Source organism: Loxodonta africana, chromosome 3, assembly GCF_030014295.1.
Source record: "Loxodonta africana isolate mLoxAfr1 chromosome 3, mLoxAfr1.hap2, whole genome shotgun sequence".
NCBI classification, from domain to species: domain Eukaryota; kingdom Metazoa; phylum Chordata; class Mammalia; order Proboscidea; family Elephantidae; genus Loxodonta; species Loxodonta africana.
Genome location: NC_087344.1, coordinates 164,603,392 through 164,623,299, shown reverse-complemented (window position 1 = coordinate 164,623,299; position 19,908 = coordinate 164,603,392). Strand labels below are relative to the sequence as shown.

The 19,908-nt window shown below is 38.1% G+C and overlaps 1 protein-coding gene across 4 annotated transcripts in view; it reads left to right on the top strand.

The window, feature by feature from the left end:
- The first annotated feature begins 383 nt into the window (after positions 1-383).
- The window catches only part of RAP1A (RAP1A, member of RAS oncogene family), an 89,564-nt gene continuing 70,039 nt past the window's right edge, over positions 384-19,908 (top strand). For 2 of the 4 annotated variants that reach the window (XM_023547471.2, XM_023547472.2), the window contains exon 1: positions 717-7,931. The gene's annotated coding sequence lies outside the window, so the exon portion shown is untranslated. Of the gene's footprint in view, positions 478-716; positions 7,932-19,908 lie in introns of those variants that run through there. The other 2 variants (XM_064282418.1, XM_064282417.1) reach the window with 2 other exon arrangements.

Sequence of the window (19,908 nt, the reverse complement as noted above, 5' to 3'; positions counted from 1 at the left end):
TGTTTGCGGCTTTATTCCCTGCTCCTAGAATAGTGCCTAGTACATAATAGGTGCTCAATTAGTACTTGCCGAATGGGTGCGTTCCCTGCAAAGCTCGATTCTTCCTGAATTTCCGGACCCTTTCTCATTCATTTCCCGCCTTATCCCCTTACTCCCACCCCGTCACAGCAAAGCCGCAACTCTCCACTCCTCTCCGGTAGTTCCCGGATCTCCCCACGTCCTTTCTGAGCGGCTCCTTTAAGTGGACTCCCGAACACCGCGCGAGGGGCGGGGCCGAATCCTCGCCGACGCCAACTCGGAGGGGAGGGGCGGGGCGGGGGCGGGGCCTGCGTGCTGCGTGCGTGCGCGTTCTGGAGGCGCCGCCGCCGCCGCTCCCGAGGCCGCCGCCGCCGTCGCCGCGCAGAGCCGGAGCAGGAACCGCGGCCGAGAGGAGGGAGGAGGAGGAGGAGGTGGTGGAGGAGGCGCTGGACCGGGGGGGTGAGTGAGGGGCGGGGAGCCTGAGCCGGCCCCAGAGGGAGCGAGGGGCGCGGGTCGGTCGAGCCGGGGCTGAGGCGGCTGATGGTCGCCGGTCAGTCCCCTGGCTTCCCCCTTCCTCCCCCGCGTCCCTCGGTGTCCGGGGCGGCGGCCCGGGGGCCTGGCGGGCGGGAGGGGCCGGGGCTCGGGGAGGCCGCCGCCAGGGCCGGAGCCAACCACGCCCGCGGACCCAGCCGGTCGACTGTAGCTGGGCCTGCGGGAGACGGACGGGAGGGGCCCGGGCCGGGTGTGGGAGAGAAAGAGGACATTGTGTCCCCCACCCTCAACTCCCCGAGGTGTCATGGCACAAGCCCATTTCCCTCACCATCTCCCCGGACACAGTGCCCGCACCCCTCACTGCCTGAGAGATGTAGAAGGTTGGACATCGCTGCTTTTTTCCTCCCCTTGCATGTCCCCAGACTAGGGTCAGGTCTTCCTTAAAACCCAGTTCTCTCTTTGGGAGATACGCGCGGAGGAGGTCGGAGGGTTGGGTGAATTTTCTGTCCTTCCCGCTACTAGAAGAGGTGCGGGTAGAAAGGAGTGTTGCCCTGTCTGTGTACACTTCTGTGAGGGTTCAGGGTCTCCCTTACCTTCCGAGTGTCCTCGGTTTCCCCAGCGGGTAAGACTGACATCTCTATATCCCACTGCACCCCCCAGCCCCTTTCCCGCCCTCCTTCTCCCATCTTTTCCGTAGCATGCCATGTGTTCGCTTTTTCAGCTTTGCTTTTCTTAGGTCTCTGCTCCTTCCCTGGATTTTGTTAGGGAAGAGGTCACGGTGTGATTCCTGTTTTCCTTCAAACTGGGGCTGGTAGGAGTGTCACTTGCTCCTTTACTCAGGAAGTTAAGGACAGTGTCTTCAGCTGAATTGTGTCATTTACTGCTACAAGAAGAAGAAGAGGGAAAGAGCCTAAAAAATGGGATCTATTCACAGGGCTAAGAACCAGGGGACCCTTTGACCTGGTAGAAAAAGAAGTAGAGTTGAAATTTCTTTTGGGGAGGGAAGATCGTTTTGTCATTGCTTTGAAGGGAGGAGGATATAAGAAATGAAATAACAGGGCAGGAAGTTAGTGGGCCACAGGCATACAGGTGGCCACTGTATTCAGCTTTCTGGGTGGTGGATGGTGATTTTTTTTTTCTCTGTTTTTTATCAGGATAGAAGTAAAGTATCAGTTCTTAGTTTTAATGTGGGGCTGGTACCTTCAAAAGCATGCCGAAGGGTAGCCTCAGAAGAGATGCTGCTTGGAAACAGGATTTGGAAACTTTCTTTGGGTTTCCTGTCAGACTGTGTGGGGGCGGGTTTGCAAATGTGTAGTTTTTCTTTCCTTTTGAAGCAATTGATAACCTGCGATATTTTGACACAAGCACAAAATCAGGCCACAGGCTCTTTTCTGTCTCTGTTATGCTTTCCCATAACACTTTTTATTTTGAAATTATATTTGTGTTGGTTGATACTCTTCTTAAATCTCCTGTTTCAGTGAATTTTGTTTTGTCAGTATTTTGAATTAGGTGTACTTCAAAAATAAGATTAGGTGTAAAGTGTTGAGAATCATACAGTGCCTGCCACATGGTAGGCATTCTGTATTTGGTGAATGAATTTAAGGATCACAAAGACGTGTCTCGGTATTATATATCTTCAGTCCTTTTGATAGGTAGTTTATATTAGCATGTTGCGTTTCACTTCCAGTACATGAAATAGTAGTTCTTAACCTTCTCTAGACCACTGACACCTTTGAGAATATGATAAAGCATATGAACTCTCTCTCCAGAAAAAAACCAATAGGCATATATGCACAAAATTTTGCATTTAGGTTCAGAGACCCTCTGAAGCCAACCATGGATCCCTGTCTTAAAAGTAAACTGAAATCTCTCAGTGTTATTCAGTTCCATATTAAAATTGTTCAGAAGCCTTTGTTCACTTTCTAAACTTTTTAGGAGGCTTTAAAAGTGACGTTGTCTACTCTTACAGACTAAACTTTGGGTCTTTGGAATGAGGTTTAAGAGTGATCATTATTACAGTTTTATGGGGAAAGCATTGTCATTAATAACTATTACCAGTCAGTTTTAAACTAACACATTGATGACTTTCATGTGAAATAAGATTGTTCTAGTCTCTTTTGGCAGCTTAAAATCATAATCATGACCAACTTACTGATTTTTTTTGTACAAACTACTTCATAGCAATATGATCAGTGCTTGAAAATGTTCACAAATCAAACTATTTGTTTTTCCTATTTTCTTCCAAGCTTGTTCATCATACACATGTTTTTCATGTAGTTAATGGTTGTCGTATCAGTATTCAGTATTAATTTCACAAGTACTTACTGAATGCTTACTATGTGAACAAAACAGCCCTTGTCGTCATAGAAGTGTATATTCTAATCAGGAGAGCAGACCATAACCAAATCAGTATAGAACACATCAAGCAGTAAGTGCTATGAAGAAGAGTAAAGCAGGGTGAGGGGATAGAAACAGTGGCAGGGAACGGTAGCCAGGGAAGACCTGAGACTAGAGCAGAGACCTGAAGGAAATGAGGGATGTGTGCTGTCTTGGGAAGGAAGGTTACAGACTGTAAATGCAAGGACCCCTGAGTGTCCTTGGCCCTTTTGAAGTATAGCTAGGCCAGAGTGGTTGGAGGGCAGTAAACAAGAGGGAAAGTGAGAGGAGCTGAGCCAGAGAAGTGGCTGGGGCGATGGTCAGAACTTTGAGAAGTGGCTGGGGCAATGGTCAGAACTTTGCGTTTTATGTTGAATGAGATGGGAAACCTTTGGAAGGTTTTGAGTGGAAGAGACAGCTGCTGTGGCTTGAGTTTGTGAGCATCATTCTGGCTACTGTGTGGAAAATCAGTTTGGGGCTGGAGTATGGGTAGAAGCAGGAAGACCAGTTAAGAGATTAATAGTTCTCATGTTTAACACTTTACACTGGTTACAAAATAGCCCATCTTCCTGCTGTTTTTAGGTAGTTTTTGCCTCTCCTCCCCCCATTTAAAATAACAATGAAATGAATACTTTTGTATATGTAACATTTTTTTTCTTTAGGAATATTTCTTTGGGATTGAGTTCCAGAAATGGGACTACTGGATTAAAGTATATGAATATGCTTGTCTTCCTGATGTATCTCTGAATTGCTTTCAAAGGGTAGCTTGTACCAGTTAAAGTGACAGCCACAGTTGTCGAGCATCTGTTTCATGGTAATGTCACTTGCCTTGGGTATTAATATTTTACACTTAAACGTAATTTGTATTATAAAAAGAAATCTTTTAGATTGTTAGCTTGAATTTTCAATAGCTCACATTTAGAGTTTATTGTGTTAGCCCACCTATCTCTTCAGCATATAACAACAGGGTACTAATTGTGGGGGATACAGAAATGAATAAAACGGGGTGTCTGCCCTCAGGGGGCTTTACATTCTGTTGTAATTTGTAATCTAATAGTTAAATAACACTAGATTTTGCCAATGTTTATTGTTACCCAAGAACTTAGTTAATATGTGGTTCATGATCATTTACATAAAATAGACATTCCAGTCAGCCACCCAGTTTTTCATATCGATAATTTTTTTTCCTACAAAGAAACTTTTTAATGGTATTTGTAACTTGCTTAATTTCTGTTCTGCATGTCTCCTTGATGGCCTGTGTATTGTTTTTTGCAGTAAATTATGCAACTAATACTTAGGAATCTCACAGTCGAATTTTTAAGTTGTTGTAATTCTTCATAGTTATTCAGAACACAGGGCCTATTGTTACTGTTAAATAAGGTCAGCATTGCATCTCCGAAATTTTATTTATTTCAAAGGGGAGGATGATACCAGTCTGTTTTGATAGAAAATTACACCATTGTGAGGGCTTTACTCAGCATTTCTGGTTCTGAAATCTAGATGGCTTGATTTGGCATGAGCAGGGAGCTTCATCATCTATAAAGTGAGTGGGCTGAACTAATTGAGTTCCCTGAAAGAGCCTACCACTGTGTCTGGCATGTGTTAGGGACCCAGCACATGTTCACTGAATCTCATATAACCTCTAAGCTACCACTTCTAAAATTCTCTTACTTTAGATGTTCATTAAAAACAACTCATACAAAGTTGTATCTTAGTGTTGTGGTTTGAAATTGTGAACATGAACTTATTACCTCCTAATGTTCATTTTCAAATCAACCTTCAATTTAAAAAAGCTATGGCATATTTCCAAGTATTTTGTGGTCATTCTAGTGTCATATATTGCTGTATGACTTAATGCCAAATTCACCTTGTGGAGAAGATTAGTGTTAAACGTATTTAAGCTTTCACATGTTAATGAGACAGGTAAGGCATCATTTTTTTTTTCCTTTTTTAATGCATGAAATTTGGGAATTGCAAGCAGTAGTTTTTATGTACTTTTCAGAAAGCTGTTCATATACAAATGTAATATTGGCCCATTCACATTTTGAATTTTTGCAGTAGTGCTTATGGGTTGAAGCCCTGGTGGCACAGTGGTTAAGAGCTCAGCTGCTAACCAAAAGGTCAGCAGTTCACATCCAGCAGCACTCCTTGGAAACTCTATGGGGCAGTTCTGCTCTGTCCTGTAGGGTTGCTGTCAGTCGGAATCGACTCAACAGGGACGAGTTTGGTTTGGTTCGGGCTATAGGTCTGCACCGAGTGATTCACACGCCTTGTCTCTGTCCCCTTGGCACACAGTTTTGAGATGACGGGCTAAGAGTGCAGTTTGTTTCAAAGTTAAGTGATCTGGATGAGTATTGAACCTATAAGCTTAGCTTTATTCATTATCATGATGTTCTGATCAACAGATATCTATGCCATGCTCTCATTTCCGCTTAAAAATAGGCCTTTTAGAGCTAGAAGATACACACACCCCAATAAAAAAGGAAATTGTGCATGATTATTAAGGTGGAGTTGAAACAGGAAAGAATGCTTTTGTAAGTGGCCTAAAAATAATCCTTTTAATATAATTTTTAGAAGTACATGATATATACGTGGAAGATTAAATATGTTCTATGAAATTAACTTCAACCATTAAACAAGTAAATGGCTTGCTCCCCCCCCCCACACCTTTTTTTTAGCAGTAATAACATGCATAATAAATTTAGGTTAGGTAAATCTGAGAGAAAATTTCTTTATAAATCACTCCCATTTCCCCAGTGTTTCCTATGTCTAGCCTATTTCGTTCACATTGGTAGGGAGTAGTTCAAAATGTGGAATGGTAAGGTTAACCAAATGGTAAATTAAATATGTAATCCTATGTTTGGTTTCAGGTTATATTTAAATTAGGCCATATTTCATAAGAATGGGAATATACTAAACTACACATTATAACTGATAAAAGACCATGGTTGGATTAATTAAAACTTGAAGCGCCTTCCTTTGAATTCTCAAGTATATACCTCAATAGTTTATAACATATTACTCATTCATGGCTTTTTGGAATGCTGTGTTAAAACCATTTATTCTGGTTGTAAAAGTAATTTTGCTCAGGATAGAATTGTGATATAGCTATCGAGGACAAAACTGTAAGGTAAGAGAAACACAAAGAACTGAGTACAACTGTTCTTTGGACAAATCCCAAATGCAGTTTGTAAAATGTAAGTTAGTAGGAAATTCTCTCTTACTGTAGACTGAGCGTTTCAGACCTGTCAGATGTGTAATCCAGAGAGTAAATTTGTTCACTGTATTTTCTGTGATATTTTTAAATTCATCTATAAATAGGATCATTCTGTTCTAGACTAGTTGGCTGTATTATATAGAACATTAAGCAAGCAACCACTAACTTAATTATTTTAGCAGTTGAAATTTAACACTGATCTTTGAATTTTATGTAGTTTTTAATATCTAGTCTGAATGTATTGACACCTTTTGAACTACCTGTTAAATCCCATCTCCTGTTTGTGAAGATGTTGCATAATTTCATTACGAGGTTTCGGATTCAGTCAGTGAGCGAGAGTATTGCAGCAATCCATTATTAAGCTCCTGGGTAGACACTGAGATGTAAAGGTGTAGTTTCTGCTGTACGGGATTTTATTCCAGTAATCGATTTTATCTTTGCCAGAGTCTGACATATGTTTTATAATTAAATGTTGTGTTTTCATAGTAGGGTAAAAATAGAATGATGTTCATTTTCTAAGTAAAATCAATGTGAATATTTAAAATTCTTGGTTGTTCAGCAGCTATTTCTGTGATTTTATTTTCTAACAGCGTTTTAGAATTAGAGCAAACTCTGTAGTTTCTCAGTTGTTTAGAATGTAGTAAAATAAACAGTGTTTGCTCTACTACCTATTTTACTTCAGTTTAAGATTTTTAATAAATTGTTTTTCTGCGTACATGCCACATTGTAGGGAAGTTGCTTCCCTGTTCAGTTAGCGATTTTAATTCTATGTTTAATATGAGATGTTTTTGTGTGGAACAGCTTGTTAATTTTGTTTTTTCCCCATGCTGATTGAAATCACCCCGCACCATTGAAGTTAACTGTCGCCCAGGATAGAAATGTGCATGTAGACAAAATGCATTAATGTGCACTTTTAGTGAGTGTTGGTAGCACCACCTCCCCATGCCCATGACCTAACTGCGTGGTGCTTATAAGGCAACAACAGTATATTTAGTTTGCAAAACACAGAATTTTTTTTTTTCTGGTTTTTCCATTTTGCATGTTTCAATTTGAGATTAATTGAACATTTATTTTTCTTAGTGGATGTATATAATAAAACAGTTCATTTAAGTGTGATGCTTTCTGTTGCAGTGTTGGCTAACTGTTAGATACTGAGCCTTGTGCAGTTCCATGACTACTGTAAGTTTCAGGTGACATTCTTTGCACAGTCCAGAAGTAAATGTGAACGTAATAGAAGCTGGAAACGAAACAAGCCTGGTGTTCCCTTTGCACTGGGAAATGTACTTTCTACCCCAAGTGATATACTCTTGTTAGGTTCAGGATCATTTTCAGTGGTTATAACTGCTTAAACATTTTTTTTTCCTCTGTTTCAGTAATTCATGTTCCATGTGGCAAGTTTCAAAAATAACACAAGTGTAAAGAAGAAGTTGAAAATCACCCATAATCCCACCACCCAGAAATAATCACTACTAACATTTTAATGTACATTTTTCCATTTCTTTCCTTGCATGTACAGAGATTTTTTGTTTTTAGAAAGTCGGAATTTTATATACTGTTTTGACCTTACTTTTTCCTCTGAACAGGATGTTGGTCTCCTGGTGTGGGACTTTGAGGTTGATGCTTAGAGTATTACTAGTATTTTAAGTAACAGTGGGGCAGACATTCTTGTGCATTATCTTTGATTGCATCTCTTTTTGTTTGTTTGTTTTTTGTTTTTTGTTTTTCTTCTTTTAGGATAGATTGCCAGAAGTGGGATAACTGGATCAGAGGGTGGTTACCCTGTGTGTAAGAGTGTGTGTCTCACTGCACCTTCAATGGCATTGAGTAGGTCAGTTTTTAAAATCTTTGCAAATTTGATAGATACTTGTTAATGTTCTTGGGTGGTAATCGCAGATTCTTCATATTATTAATAGTCTGTAAAACCATCAAAGTGTATGATTAGTAGTTTGCAGTCGTCTTCTAAAATGTTGATTGGAATGAGTTTCTTTGAAAAATATTTTAGGTTAAAGCCATCTTTGGGACAAAAAAGACTGATTGATTGAAATTGCAATTTGCAAATTGCTTTTTTACTGGTGTGAAATAGAATTTTAGTGTTCTTTTACTAAAATGACAAAAATGAGAAAGCTTATTTTATAGTATTAGTAAGGAGCCCTGTTGGCTCAGTGGTTAAGCGCTCGGCTCCTAACCAGAAGGTCAGTGGTTCAAATCCATTAGCCGCTCTGTGGGAGAAAGACGGCGGCATTCACCTTCCGTAAAGGTTACAGCCTTGGAAACTCTCTGAGGCAGTTCTACTCTGTCTTATAGGGTCACTGTGAGTTGGAGTCAACTTGATGGCAGTGGGCTTTTTTTTTTTTTTAACAAGTAGAAATTCTATATAAGTGTAAATTATTTTAGAAAGATGGGGGTAGTCACATGGTTCTAACATAAAATAATAATAATTGCAGTTAGGTCATCTACATTCCAGTCCTTGCTTTGCCACTTACTAAATGCATGATTTAAGGCAGCTTACTAAGTATGTGATTTGATGTTTCTGAACCTTGGCTTTCTCATCTTTAAAAGAAGAATAATAATATCTACTTCATAAGATTGTTGAGATGATTAAAAATAATATATAAGACCGTGTGGCACATAGTAGATATTTAATAAAAGCTAGCTATTGTTAAACTTCTTCTGCCAGCCTCTGGAAGGCAAAAAATAATGTCATTTTTGTGTCCTTGTTTGCGTGAATAAATGCAGAGATGCAAAATGGCCGTGAGCAGTGGTAGTAGAGGGAAGTGGTAGACGTTCTTTGGGGTAGGAATACTGAGCACAGATAGAAAGTTTAGGAGATTGATTTGACAGTAGCCTAGGCTTGTATGTCCTGGTGGCCCAGTGGTTAAGAGCTCGGCTGCTTACCAAAAGGTCATAGTTCGAATCCACTAGTCACCTCTTGGAAACCCTATAGGGCAGTTCTGCTCTGTCCCGTAGGGTCGCTATAAGTCAGAATTGACTTGATGGCAACGGGTTTGGTTTTGGTTTTTCGGCTTGTGTAGTTAAAAAAAATGGAGATAAGGCCATAAAGATTGGGGCCAAACCAAAAAAACCCAAGGAGCACCTGGTGGATTAGAGCTGCCGAGCTTTTGGTTAGCAGCCGTAGCTGTTAACCACTATGCCAACTTTGAGAGAAGATAGGAATCATTTCATTTTGATTATTGTTAACTTGTTCTAAAAAACGAAGGATAAAAGATTCTTATCATTTAACCAGTGAAAAGATATCTTTATGCTATTTTTTGGCATATGCATAGACTCCTGCAGAAATGTATTTTTGCATTTTGAGTTCTTAGTTAACAGGAGTTCCTCACTTTTAGACATGGTATTTCTGGAGGTATTATCTTTATATTCTTTACTGCAGGGTAAAATTCTTCGGCATGCGGTCTTCCCAGCGTACGTGAATGCTAGTGGATTTTAAAAACATTAGTTGAGAGGTATAGATTTTTTATTAAGCAGCTTAGAATGTTGAGGGCAGTAAAATATGGAATAACAAAAAGTAGGTAATTGAGTATATGATTTTAGAAAAATTACTTTTAGTATTCCTCTTCCTTGCCTCTTAATTTTTCTGATTTAAAAAAAAAAGGTTTGCAGATGTCATTCTTAAGTCATTTTTGGTTCTACTCTACTTGTGCTTTCCACTTGGCTGAAATAGATAAACAAGTTACCCTGAAGATTGAAATTAATATTTCTTTTCAATTTACAAGTAAACTCACATGAGCTATGAATTATCTGCTTGCTGCCTTCTTTTAATATTGCCATTTCAGAAAAGAAGCAACCCTGAATTAAAAAAAATAAATAAATACAGGCTTGTGATACTTGCCAGGTGTTTGCGTTTTTTAAACCGTTGAGCTGTCATACCTTTCTTAATGTTTGCTTTAGTTTTCAAATATTTCTTAAACTCAGAAACGAAAACCTTATTATTATTTTTATTCAAATCTCTTCACTTTAAAAGCATCCTTAAAATTTTTTTTTTAATTTTTATTGTGCTTTAAGTGAAAGTTTACAAATCAAGTCAGTCTTTCATATAAAAATGTATACATACCTTGCTGTATCCTCCTGGAAACCCTGGTGGCGTAGTGGTTAAGTGCTACGGCTGCTAACCAAAAGGTCGGCAGTTCGAATCCACCAGGCACTCCTCGCAGACTCTATGGGGCAGTTCTATTGTGTCCTGCAGGGTCGCTGTGAGTTGGAATCGAATCGACGGCACTGGGTTGTTTTTTTTTTTTGGAATATCCTCCTAGTTGCTCTCCCCCTAATGAGACAGCAGAGTCCTTCACTCTATTTTCGTGTCCATTCGCCCAGCTTCTGACCTCCTCTGCCCTCTCATTTTCCCTCCAGACAGGAGTTGCCCACATAGTCTCACGTGTCTACTTGATCCAAGAAGCTCACTCTTCACCAGTATCATTTTCTGTCCCATAGTCCAATCCAATCCCTGTCTAAACAGTTGGCTTTGGGAATGGTTCCTGTCTTGGGCTAACAGAAGGTCTGGTGACCGTGACCTCCGGGGCCCTTCTAATCTCAGTCAGACCATTAAGTCTGGTCTTTTCCGAGAATTTGGGGCCTGCATCCCACTGCTTTCCTGCTCCCTCAGGTTCTCTGTTGTGTTCCCGTCAGGGCACTCATCGGTTGTAGCGGGCACCATCTAGTTCTTCTGGTCTCAGACTGATGCAGTCTCTGGTTTATGTGGCCCTTACTGTTTCTTGGGCACCTAATTACCTTGTGTCTTTAGTGTTCTTCATTCTCCTTTGCTCCAGGTGGGTTGGAAAATATTTTTAAATTAAAAAGCAAATATTGCATATAGTATTGGGAATTGTGTGTGTTACTTTTTACAAATACTGTTTTTCTTATGTGAAACTGCAAAAGCCTGGATTTGGTCAACTGAATATTTCATTTACTAAAGGAACGTTAGATATATGAAACAGTGCTTTAATGTTGCAAGCTATAGATTCCAATTGAGTCTATTTTAAATTGGTTTGAGGAGGATATTTCTGCCTGTTTGTCAACAAATACCAGAACTACACTATTTTTCCTACCCTCCCGCATCCATCAGGCAAACCATAGCTGAGAGAACAGCTTCTTCCTTCAGTGGGCTTTCCCTGGTTTGAGCCATTCTGGGACTGTCAGTATGATGGCAGCTACAGCCTTTCCAGTCAGCATGTCTTACATTCTTAGAAACCTACTTGCATCTTGGCAGGAAAAATCAATTATAAGATTGACTAGCTAGCAGCTCATGGTATGCTATTGTAAGACAATTCATTAAATTTTTACGTGAGGGGACATTGTGAAGTGTGTGAAGACTAAATAGACTTATATCCTCTTATCCTGAAGGATTAAAATTAAAAGAAAATGCAGCCCAGTGATTGAATAGAATATTGTGTACATTTTTCTTATTCTCTTTATCAAAAGAACATCTTTTCTCATTCTATTCAAATCAGCAGTTATGAATGCTAGATTTAAGTTCTTGACTAAGAAATCAGAGTCCTTTCCAAAAATAATATTAAACAGTTGGATTTGTTATCCAACAAATACTTACTGAGTGATTATTAAGTGCCTGGTGCTATTCTAGGAATGGGAGATACAGCAGTGAACAAGACCTGCTGTCGTGGAGCTTTTTAGGTTAGTGGAAGGTTGGTGGTAGTGGTGGAGAGAGACAGTACTCAAATAAATGAGCAAGGTAATCTTGGAGGTCACAAATACCATCAAGAAACTACAGAATGAAATGATTGGGTGGAAGGGTTTAGATTGAATATCCACCAGGAAAAGCTCCCTGAGATGGCAATATTTAATCTGAGACCTGAATGACAAAAAGCATGAAGATCTGCAAGAGTGAGCCAGGCAGAGGCCCTGATTGTGCAAAGGCTCTAAAGTGAGAAGCAGCTAGTTGTGTTTGAGGAATAACAAGGCCATTTTGGTAAGCTGGGAAGAGACTAGTAGACGATATCAGAGAGGCTGGCGGGGAACAGATCACATAGGTCCATGGTGAAGGGTTTGGATTTTGTTCTTAAAATACAAAGGGAAGACACTGGATGTCATTTACCTCTCTTTATGGTCAAACTTATGAGTCACAGTCGTCTCGACAGCAGTGGGTATGTGTAGCTTTTGAATCTGAAGATGGTTTTACTAATGATACTGGCTTAAAACAAATCTTAGGGTAACCAGTAATTTCTCTAGCCATACAAAAGCATTAACTTATAGTACATACACTGTTTCTCCCGGGGGTCTGCAGAGATAGGAATGAATTTTTAGTATTGCAGAAAGCCGAATGAAAATTGTATATTTGCTCTCAATAGATTTATACGGGCTAAATGTTGTGTTTCTTTGCTTTGACTGGTAATTATATTGACTCAAGTCTTTGGGGCAAATTACCACAAATCGTTGTCGTAAATTATAACGATCTACAGCGGTTAATGAAATAAAATATTGTGCTTGCACCTTAAGAACCTAGCTTTGAGTTTGACTAATTTTTAAGTCTTTGACAATTTGAGAATTCTGATTAGCCATTACTTATCTGATTAATAAAATATCAATGGAGTTGGTAGACAAAATCTTCAAAGACATGGGGTCCATGGGAAATAAAGGATTTTTCACAGTAACATCAGGAACCACCGATATGTGTCCTAATCTCTGTGGGGTGAAGGGAACTAATATGTTTTTTGACGGTAGATCTTCTATACCTCATTTAATCTGCACAACAAATCTATGAAATAGATGTTGTTACTGTTGATTTTTTACAGATGATGAAACTCAAAATAATGATATAATTTCTGGAAAGTCACACAGCTCTAATGATAGAAAATCAGATTGGTAGTAAACTTCCAAAAGAAGAGACTGCCACAGTCCATAGCACAAAATAAGTGATGGATAAGTGTTTGTATCTTGCTTACACGTAAACATGAAGAATGAGTCAGTGAGTGACAGACAGAAGACTGCCTCTGCCCTGAAATCCTTTCCTCAGTGTACCACACTGTTTTGAGTTTTCCTTTCCATTTCTTAATGAGTCTAGAAAATTTCCTCAGAAATAGTTAAGTGACTTAAACTGCTCTACTGTTGTACCCTGCTGGTCTCCATTCTTATCTTTTTTTTCTCTGCAGATCCTTCCCAACTGTCAGTAATGAGGTTTAAGTTACTCAAAACACACAATAAAAATCCTGAGGAGGGAAATACATACCAGAACCTTGGAAAGTGTAATTTTCTCTTAGATTTTGTTAACTGTCTGAATAATCTGTAGTTTTCAGCTTTAAAAAAAAAAGAAAAGAAAATTGCTTTAGACCCTCCTAGTACTCAGATTCAAGATGTCATCTTCTTTTCGTTCTGTTTATAAAAACAAACAAATGAACAAGCCTATTGCCCTTGAGTCAATTCTGACTCATCATAGCAACTCTATAGGACAGAGTAGAACTGCCCCGTAGGGTTTCCAAGGAGCACCTGCTGGATTCAAACTGCCAACCTTTTGATTAGCCGTAGCTCTCAACCACTATGCCACCAGGGTTTCCGTTCCATTTATATCTCTTAATTATTTTTTTAACCTTTTTAAAATTTACTATCGTATCCTGAAATGAAGGGCCTGGTGATCAACTTACAGAAAATCAGCTGTTGAAAACGCTATGGAGCACAATTCTACCCTGACATACATGGGGTCACCATGTCAGGGTCCCCTGGACAGCAACTGGTGGTGGTGTCCTAATGGGGTGGCAGAATTAACAGGAGTTGAAGTGCTTAGCCCCTTTGTAGCCAACATTAGTTGTCAGCGTGATCTCCGACTGTTTCAGTGTTGTGTCTGCAGCATTTGTTTGTGTCTTCTATTAGTATATCACAGAAAATGAACTGATAACTCTGGGACGTTTAATGGTAGTTGTTGTAAGGTGTTGTCAAGGCAATTTCAGCCCATAGCAGTCCCATGTGACAGAGTCGAACTGCCCCATAGGGTAGGTCACGAGGTCTTCACAGGATCAGATCGCCAGATCTTTTCCCTGTGTAGCTGTTGGGTGGGTTTGAACCACCAGCCTTTCAGTTAGCAGTCAAGTGCTTAACCGTTGTGCCACCAGGGCTCATTTAATGGTTGGTGGGATTTAAAAGAAACACATAATGAGAGAAGTTTTTTTTTTCTTCCCCCAACTATGTCAATAAAAAAAAAAAAATACCTGGGCATAATATTAGTATGAGAGCTTTACCCTTCATAATTATAAAGTTTCTAACCGTTCAAATAAATTAATATCTTAACATTTAAATTTGGAATTCTTTTAAATACCTAATAGGAGTGGATACCTACAGAATGAAAGTAGATGAAGATAATCAAGAGATTAAAAGAAATTATATTAGAGGAGGTTGAGAAAGGAAAGAAGTTATGATATAGGGTTTACCATGGGAGGTGGATTACACATAGAGGTCGCTGTGCTGGACTGTGGGAAAGAAATTTCTTTTCACAAAAGAGAAATGGAATTGATGAAATGAGGGCTATATGGAGGTAAATTTATGTTGAACCAGGTAGAACTCTTTGAATTAGATATGGCAGCCTACAGGAGCCTTCAGAAAGGATATGTTAAATCTGTCACTGTTTGTGGAGTATAATCACTACTTCATGAATTATGGCATCTGTCTTGCTGGTTTGAGTTAGAAGTAGAAAAAACCTGCATAGAATGAAGAGGGTTGTTTTTGTGAAGAAAGAACATTTTTAAGTTTGTTTCTAGTTGTCTGAGACTAAAATTATAATATAATTATAATATACAGCATCTATAAAAGATAACTGTTATATGGTATTTTGGTTCTGGATATCCTCAAAGTGCTTTTTTTTTTCTTCTTTCTAGATTTGTATATGACAACTTTTAAACTATAGTATCCATTTTAATCATACAGTCATTTTGGTAATAGCATATATAACCCTCTGGTATGAGTTTTCATGCCTCAGAAAATTGTTTTGTGTATAAAGTATAAGTATCAATTTGCCCAATAGATATGTATCTAAAAGATGTGGGTGTGGAGTTTTTTTAATTTAATTGTTTAAGAATATTAGATTAATTTAAAAAAATCTTTGAGTAAGGGCTTTTGGAAGGTGAATCTTATAATAATCAGACCCACCTTTATTTATTTGTAAGTTTAGATTTCAGATATTAGGCTATTTTGGTTGTTTCTTTTGCATCGAAATTATAAGTCTGGGACTTTGATATCTCAAAATTAGCCAAATAGGTAGTTCTCTTAAAAAAAAAAAAAGTTTGTGCCATTCGAATATTCTGTTTCACACTTATGACAAATTTCATTTGCAAAAGATCCCTTTGAATTTTAAATAAATGTCTAGTAACTTCTGACTAGTATTTCACTCAAATGTCATATCTTTTACCTTGGAATATGACAGCATTATAATTCAAGAACCAACCAGAACTGGCAGTTGAAACCATGGGTAGTCGGGCTTTAGATGATGTCATCATCCTTTTATTCCCATTATACTTTAGACTGGGACTGCTGTCATCAATAGAACAAGCCTGAGATGGTGTGACCACTCAGTGCCATCTGCTAACGTGTGTATGGAGGCAAGAGTACGCTTTAGAAGCTGGGTATAAAGAATCATCGCTTTGTGATGTTCTTAGCCGACTGCTTTGCCTCAAGTGTGTGGGCTGTGTGTGTGTTACAGTGGCTTGTCACAGCTTTGACCTTTTCCAACCATAGCATGTCTTTTAATATCATGCGTGTGTTGACATATTGAAGATGGACATCTGAAGTTTTTAATAGGGCAAAGAAAATGCCCTTTAATCATCAAAATTTAATAGTGATTTTCTAATCCAGTATTTTCAAATGAGAGTGAGCCCTCTAAATGAAAGACCAACTATCTCCTCTTACCCTCTGATTAATTTTCTCAATATAACAAACTTTAGTCCTATAATCCAGTGGCTTTTAGAAAGTCAATCATATATTTGCTTTTATCTGTACTATTTTTAAAAAGTTCTCTGTTAAGGGAAAAAAACTGATTACCAATGCTTATATGGTATATTTCAGTTCTTATTTTTACAGAATAAATCTAGTCATATGGAGAATATGTGCTAAAAGGGAGCACAACAGAAGGACCTAAATTGTTATTTCTAAATTGTCGGATTACAGGTAGTTTTTATTTTCATCTTTACATTTTTTCCCCTTGAATTTCATATATTGTTTATATATTTTATAATCAGAATGTAAAGGTTCTAAAGTGAATTCATTATAGAATATGAAGTTAAATTTAATAAAACTTTTAAAGATGAGGATTCTTAACGGGTAAAATGAGTTAAAACCTGAAAACCAAACCCGTTTTTGTGGAGTCAATTCTGATTCATACCAACCTTATGGGACAGTGTAGAACTGCCCCATAGGGTTTCCAAGGCTGTAATTTTTATGGAGGAGCCCTGGTGGTGCCCTGGAATCTACCAGCCCCTCCTTGGAAACCCTCTGGGGCAGTTCTGCTCTGTCCTGTAGGGTTGCTGGGAGTGGAAATTCAGTCCATGGCAACGGGTTTGGGTTTTTGGTTTATTTTGACTGTGTAGTGTAGTCCCTGTTAGTTAAGTGGGGTGATTAGCTATGTACTTAGGTAGTTTCGTGATTTATGTATACAATAATTCTCTGGCATTGGAGGCTTAATGTTTTGGACTCAAAGTATGTAACATGGGAAATGTGTAACCTGATGTAAGCATAATTTTGAATCCTGCATATTTCAAGGCTAAAGTGCCAAACGAGTCTCTTAACTAGTGAATTGAGCGTAGCTGACAACACCACAGTTACTATTACTCAACAGTGACTTTTGTTCTCTTGTTTAGTTTTCATTATGGGATTAAAAACTTTGCTTCTTTGGGAATAATGGGGCCCAGACAAAGCCAGTGGTTAACGCTGAGTTTTGCAGCTTAAGTAAACTCATGGTATTCTGCAACACTATGGTGATGAAGCACAAGTTTATTTTAGTGACAGAATTTATGAAAATTGTTTATTTCTTTTCTGTTCTTCATAATTCCTTGTGTCCAGTAGAGATAATGAACAATAGCATTATTTGATTGTGAAAAAATTTGCATCTTCAAGCTCATTAAAAGAAAGGGAGGAGTTTAGGGGGTATTCCTATATTTCTGGACTCTTACATTATTTTTATTCTTATCACTTCGGTGCATACTTCTAGTATAATTTCTGAAACCAGATTAAAATGTAGTTACCTGTCTGGATTTCACATTTCCATGAGGTGTTATGTTAATACAAGTGTGCCTCATTTAATAAAACCCACCCCTGTGGTTCTCAAAACATACATGAAAATATAGATTCCCTAACCCTACCTATAGAAATACTGACTTATTAGGTCTGGAGTAGGGCCAAAGAATCTGTATTTTACTGTTCCATGTGCTCCCCAGATGATTTTGATGCAATCTTTTAAGATTTTCATTCTGCCTGCATTTTCACTTTTAGCATTCCATTTTAAAAATTGTAATTTTAAAGCCTTTTTTTTTTAGGAGTAAAGAACTTAATTTATATTTAATAAATGAAAGTTAATGTTAAGGTATGTCTAACTTTTCATTGCATATCCCTTTTTACCTTTTTAATTAGTTAAATGTGTATGTATTATTTATTCAAACCCAAGTAATAGCAAGTTCATTGTAGAAAAAAAATGAGAAAATACCAATGAGCCAGTGTTTCTCAACCTTTTATCAGTACCGCACCGCCCACGGAGCTTCTTTAGACATTTTTTTCCCAATTGCTCCCTTCCTGAAATTTTAATATCACAGATATACTACATATTTGTATCTGTTCTTTGTACTTTTTTTAAGAGTAAGATTTTTTCTTTTACCCCTCAAGAGCCAGTTTTTACCCATTTGGGGAGCGATATTGCCCCTATCAAGAATGCATGAATTCTACCTCCCAGACTGTTGACATTTTGCTGTACGTCCTCCCCAGTGGTCTTCAATGCCTAAATTTTTTTTTTTTTTAATTAAAATGAGATCTATACATAATATTTCATGCTCCCTTTTTTTCTTGTCACGAGCTTTCCATGACAAATGAATGTATTTTAATAGTATCATATCTAATGGGTAAATACTGTGTATGCGTATTATTCCATTGTATGAATTTGCCATCATTTATTTAAAATGATTCCGTATAATTCCCAGTTTTTTAATACAAGAGCTGCCATGAACATCATCGTAGCTAAATTTTTTTCATACATTTTCCATGCATCCTAGGATAAATTCTAAAGAGTAGAATTACTTTATGCTGTGCATTATTATATTTTTTGACATGTATAACTTAGAAAGTCCCTTTCCCCAAGAATCCCAGTAACCCAGTGTCCTCAAGTTGATTCCGACTCATAGCGACCCTATAGGATGGAGTAGAACTGCCCCATAGAGTTTCCAAGGAGCACCTGGCGGATTCGAACTGCCGACCCTTTGGTTAGCAGCCGTAGCACTTACCACTATGCCACCAGGGTAATGACCACAGTTAATTTGAATATTTGCCCAGCTTTTTCCTGTGCATATTCTGACACAGATTTAGATACCTGTAATCTGTCTTTTAAAAAGAGGAGTAGATTGTATCCTAGTAGTGAAATAGCTTCTTTGCCTAAGGTATTTTAGTCATCTTATTGGTGAAGTGGTTAAGAGCTCAGGCTGCTAACCGAAAGGTCGGTAGCTCAAATCCACGAGCTGCTCCATGGAAACGTTATGGGGCAGTTCTACTCTACCCTTATAGGGTTGCTATGAGTTGGAATTGACTTGATGGCACACGACAACAGCAACATATATAATTCTACCTCATTCTTTTTATTAATATCCCAGTGTCTTGCTGTACAGTAATTTTTCTGTTCTGTTGAAGGACCTTTTGTTTCCTGCTTTTTTTTGCATTCATCTTTGTTTGCTTGTCTTTCTGTATCATAAATTCTCATTAACGGTGGAATTGGTGGGTTGTTTAAAGAAGTGGAGGTATGTTACATGTTTGACCCTTTGTAACCTTTCTATTCTGTTTCATGCCTTTGTTTACCTACTCTGGTGTTGGTACCAGATTTTAATTACTGTAGCTTTGTAGTTTTTTACTTTTATATCTGGAAATATAAAATATTAAGTAGGCAGGTGTGCCCATAGATTTTTCAGATTACAAGTTACAGTGTAAATTTTGGCTAGATTTTTTAAAAAGACAGCAGTATGTATTTTAAGTAGACTTAGAATAATAAAGATTTTTGAGGAGCTACAATTTTAGGTTTGAGAACTTGTAATGTCTGGCAGTAATTCAGAGCTCTAAAAGCACCTCTAAGTTGAACAGTGAACAAACAAGCTGTTGCTCTATGAGTTTTTGGGGAATATTTGAGACCACAACATTCCTGTCAAATATGCCTTTTAATCTTTGGTTTATTGATCAAAGTATCTTGAACATATATTCCCTGCTACCAAATTTCTGTTCCTTTTTAAAGGGTTTGCATTTTCTTTTTCCCTTTTTTTTTTAAACATTTCTGGTAATCCTGTACTTATTTTTAGGTATCTCATATGTTGTTTCTGCTTATTTTTATAGAGTTGCTTCAGTTATGTTTTGTCTTCAGAGTTCATATATTTTGCTGAGGTTTAGAGTCTAATAAAAATTCAAACTGTATCAGAATAGATTTTATATTAGGTAGTGCTTTTATGAATTAGCAGTTGACTTCTGTAAGATATTTATTAGTTTTTTTGGGGGGGGGCTGGATTCAAGCAGATTTCTTCATGGGAAACCACTAAAAACTACAAAGGAATTATCCTTTGTTTTTCAAAGTAGAAATGTTGTCAGTGGACTTTAATAATTAAAAAAAAAAAACA